This window comes from Artibeus jamaicensis, unplaced genomic scaffold (assembly GCF_021234435.1).
Source record: "Artibeus jamaicensis isolate MK-2021 breed Jamaican fruit bat unplaced genomic scaffold, CSHL_Jam_final scaffold_369, whole genome shotgun sequence".
Classification (NCBI taxonomy): Eukaryota; Metazoa; Chordata; class Mammalia; order Chiroptera; family Phyllostomidae; genus Artibeus; species Artibeus jamaicensis.
Genome location: NW_026522042.1, coordinates 14868198 through 14873451, shown reverse-complemented (window position 1 = coordinate 14873451; position 5254 = coordinate 14868198).

The following is a 5254-nucleotide window of genomic DNA, read 5'->3' as shown; positions in this document are numbered from 1 at the left end:
CTTTTTTTTTAAAGAGAGCTTTCAAGGTTTTCTTTGTGTGTGTGTGTGTGTGTGTGTGTGTGTGTGTGTGTGTGTGTGTGTGTTTTGAGTCCCAGGCTTGGGACCTACTTTTGTGTGGCAAAATTAGTCAAAATCCAGTTCAGATTCAAGGTGAGGGGTTACCATATGATGAGGAGGAGAATTCCAAGATAGATTATCAAGAATATTGATAAAGAAAAGTGTGAAGAAGTAAATCCATTTTCACCATCAGTCTACTACACGGGTAAAAAGGACTTTGGTATTTTTTCTGATGTCCATGTTTGATTAAAAGAGCTAACAGTTGTAATTTTTCCTATTAAAAAAGATAACCCAGCACTTAATCTGATCATAAATGTTATATGTCATATCACAATAAATATAAAAATAAAAATTGTGTCATATCACAATAAATATAAAAAAGCAAAAAATTATAAATCACCCAAACTCTAACCAAAGAATATTACTGTACTACCCTGATGCTGTTTTCTTTTAAATGTTTTATAATCACTTGGTAGAAATACATATTCGTACGCATTTGCATAGTTCAGCCGATACTTATGTATAGTTTTGTATCCTTCATTTTTCACTTAATACCATGAACACTCAACTCTTATCAAGAATTATTAAAACCAGCTGGCCGGGTGGCTCAGCTGGTTGAAGCACTGTCCTGATGTGCCAAGATTCTGGGTTCAATCCCCAGTCAAGCCACATACAGGAGTCAACCACTAAATGCATAAGTATGTGAATACAAAATATTGCCATTCTCCTATTATTCTAGGTCTATATGTTTTTGTCCACTGACTTTTAAGGCCTACAAGATAATTTCAAGTCTTTCAAAATATCAGATTATTTATTATAATCCCTACCATTTTAAACATTTATTTAAAATTGTTTAAATAATGTTTTCACTCTCATTTTTTTAAATTGCAATTCAACTCTTTCTCGTATTGGGACTAATTTGTCGTTGTTGCTTTATAGCATGCTTCAGCCTGTCAGTCTGATCTTTACTCCCACTGCTGGCCTTGCTCTTGGTGCTGTTCTTTTCCTTTATAAGCTCATCACTATTTTAACTATGCTTGCTTTGGGTAAACTGCCTCAGGTACAATATATTGTTATATCTGAAAACAACCAGTGACAAACCATTTCTCTGTCCCTGACCCATTCCAGACTTCAGGTAATAAATACCTCCCTTTAGCACAGAACACAGGCTGCTGGTAAAAAGTGGGTTAGGACCCAAGAATTAGAAACACAGACACCATGGGTCTCGGGTGACAGTGGGAGAAGTACTTGAAAAATACGGTACCTGAGGCTGCTGGGACCACAGTGGTCAGACTGAACTGCAGTAAATTCGTGGTATACAAAATACATACAGCGAACGGAGATCTCACCATGCTATTGTGTGATTCATAGAGATTACAAACTCCCTTGTTACATTTTCTCTTTATCTCTTAAGTGGAATCCAAGATTATTCTTGTTCCTTTATAGTCCTATAATTTCATTTTAAAATGAAATATAATGACTTCTGTGAACTTTGGCAACAATAAGTTCCTAAAATGTGAAAGTGTAAGTTAATAAAGAATTGAGCACTAAGTTTCCATTTCTTATGAAATATCATTATGAACAGGTAACATGCACAACTCGCCTATGACAATTACCTTCTCATTTTATTGCATATTGATACAATAATATAAAAATCAAAAAGCACAAATATGCTAACAAACTGTATTTTTATTTCAACAGGTAGTAATTATTTAAAAAGTCTCAGATGAAAAATAATAATTTAACATGTTTAGTTTCAAAAGTGTTTACTCGTTACTCTTGTAACAAGTGTTTACTTGTTACTTGTCATTTGATCTAAATAAAACTATAATATTTTATTTAGATCAAATGACATTTCTAAATTATCTTTGTTTTTATAAGAAACTGCCTTGTACATATACTAAAAGTGAAGCTATACTATGAAAGGATTGGTTTCATCAGCAAACAATTCTACAGAGTTGAAGCATATCAGGTTTTTATCAAGTACTTAGATGTTTCAAATAGGAAATTAGTTAACCTTCACAGTGTTTCAATATTTAGAGCTTCATATTTATAATCTTTATATATTTATAATCATGTATATAAAGATTTGGAAGTGCATCTGGTCAAAAGAAAAACATTTGGCATTATTTTGAATGCTACTGTAAATTTGGTTCAAAAGTTCAACATTAATGTTAAAATTATATTTTGCTGAAGTACATATAATCCAAATTTTGTTGGAACACATTGTCAAGATACAGTTGTGTTCTTTTTAAATTAATAAGCTTATGTACTGGGGCATTCTTGGAATTTATTTTGGCAGATAGGATGTAATCCATAATTGTCCTCCAAAAGTTACAATATCCTCCCAATGTAAACAGGAACTCCAGCTGTCAAATTCTCCCTCTTCCTCTCTTGCTCACTCACTACTTTTAGTTGGCTAATTGAATGAAATGGGAAAGCCCTATAATTTTACAAGTATTTAACTTGACAATTAATAGTTAAGTATTTGTAACTATTTACAAATAGTTGTAAATAGTTACAAGTATTTAATTTTAACTAATTAATAGTTAAAAACTTACTTAAAGAATTTGTCTTATTTGTCAAAGAAAGTTCCTCTGAATAAAAAAAAGACAGGACATGTAAACTTCGGATAAAGTATTTACACATTCAAATTAAAATGTAGTATTTATAATAATCTTTAACAGCAAATATTCTGAATTTACCAGGAACTTTAGCAAATATAATCTATTTTTCAATTAAAGTATTATATTTGCATAGATAAGTGAATTGACTGCATTAAAAAATTTTAATGTACTACTCAAAAATCTTAACTTGGAAAATTTTTGATTTTATAAAAAATAAGACACTTGCACTTGGCTAGTGTAGCTCAGTGGATTGAGCACAGGTCTGTGAAGCAAAGGGTCACTGGTTCCCAGTCAGGACACATGCCTGGGTTGCAGGCCAGGTCCCCAGTAGGGGGACACATGAGAGGCAAACACACATTGATGTTTCTCTCCCACTCTTTCTCCTTCCCTTCCCTTCTCTCTAAAAATAAATAAATAAAATATTTTTAAATAAAAATAAAAAATAAGACACTTGCAGATTATATTATTTATCAAAAAAGATGGCATCTTATTTAGAGACAGGTGTACTTTAAAAACTGGTAAAATGATGTGACTATTGACCAAGTAAAATTGTTTTGCCTATGTTAACTTTTAACAATTAGATATTCATTCTGAGTGGTGCTTTTTAATAAACAAAGATAGTTTAGCTTTAATTTTTTAAAAAACTTAAAAAATGATTTGAATAAATTATTCTTGGGTTTTACCAATATAATAAAACCAGTTCATTGATTAAGAAACAGTGCCAGAATAGCACAATTTTAATAATTTTAGCATCCCTTTTACTCTCACTGGCATCCTGGTTTAAATGATGAATTAAATGTCAATGGCCTTCTAACCTGTGAGTCACTAAAATAGGTCCTTCGGCCCCCACTTATTTATTCCAATTAGGTTTAATCTATAAAGCAAACTTGACTTTTGTGGCCAGGTCCTGAGAAGAGTTGTTAAGACAAAAAAATCAGTGTGAGAAATCTGGTCACTGACTGCTGTACCTTTATTGCTCTGGCCTTTTAAGAGTGTTGCTTTGGATTCATCCTTATGCAAGGGTGTCCAATCTTTTGGCGTCTCTTTACCACACTGGAGGGACAGTTGTCTTGGGCTATACATTAAATACACTGCAACACACAATCACAAAAAAATCTCATAATGTTTTAACGAAATTTACAATTTTGTGTTGGTCCGCATTCATAGCCATTCTGGACTGCAAGTGGCGTGTGGGCCATGGGTTGGACACCCTAAAGGATCTCCAAGTAAAGGAAAGTCACTATTATTCTTCAAAAATTTTAGGTAAAATAGTCGTTAGTTTACAAAGACTTTTAAATGGAAGGTTTTATTTCATAATACAGGCAGTCCTCACTTTGCACAGTACTGTGAGACCATAAAAATGAACATACAGACTAAAGCCATGCAAAGCAACCTTAAAAACTAATGGGAAAAACTTCGATATTTCTGTGATATATAAAACTTTTTTCAAAACCTTAAAAACTCTCTTACTATAAGTTATAATTATACAAGGAAAGGTAAAATATTTATTTTGTACACTATAATTTATAACATTGAAATTTAAAGTGTTTTACTTCTTTGTAAAAATATATTGATATGTGTGTATGTGTATACATATGTATATCTATCAGTATTGCAAAACATAATATCGATATTGCAATATCGATATTATATGGAGAGAGAGAGTTTAAAAAGTGCTTGCCTTTTTTTCATCTTTTACCATGCTCAGAAAGCATCTTTTCCATGCCTTGGTGAATTTTCATAATCGTTTCTACACTTGGGTCAGCTCCCAACATTTTACTCTTTGCACCTTCAATATTGTGAAATATCTAAGAAGTTTCATTTAATGTGAAGATATTGCCAGTGTCAACTTCCTCTAGGGCATCCTCATCCTTTTTGTGACACTTTCCTCATTGTGTCAGTAAGTTCACCTTCACTGAGTTCTTCCAGATGCATGTCCAGAATTTCTCAAACAGTGGCAGTGTCAACAGTCTCATATGCAGCTATTTCTTCTACAACTCAATTTACATTCAATTCACATTTCACCCGGAGAAAGAAGATACCTACTGAAAAGGGTGTCCGGTGGCTAACTGGGTTCAAATTAAAAAACAACAGCAACAAGAGTAACAAAGACGGCCTCGCAGCCATTTCTACACAGGGATCTCTCGTGTAAACTACACTCCAGAGAGAAGCCTGCATCGATCTCCCTGCCTCTGGCACTGAACTGTCTGCCTGTAATATCTCTGCCATCTGAGCCTGCCATCCCCTTTTTGCCCTCCATTCTCTTAAAGGAGTTCTTGGAACCCTAGTTCAGCCAAAAGGTATGAGCCTCTATCTATTCAATCAGAGCTGCACAGCTGTATCCCCATCAACTTCTTCACCAACCAATCAGAGCAGTTCCATTCTGACCAATCTAGACAGTGCCTAAGATTTGGAGTCTTCCTTTGGTTGAGGACAGGCCAATCAGGGACCAGGGGACTTCTGTCTCTAAGTCAGCTTCTTTCTGGCCATGAGAGCCCATTTTCCCTATCCACTGAAGACTACATTTCCCCTGCTGAACTTAAATGACAAACATGTCTTGCCAGAGCAGA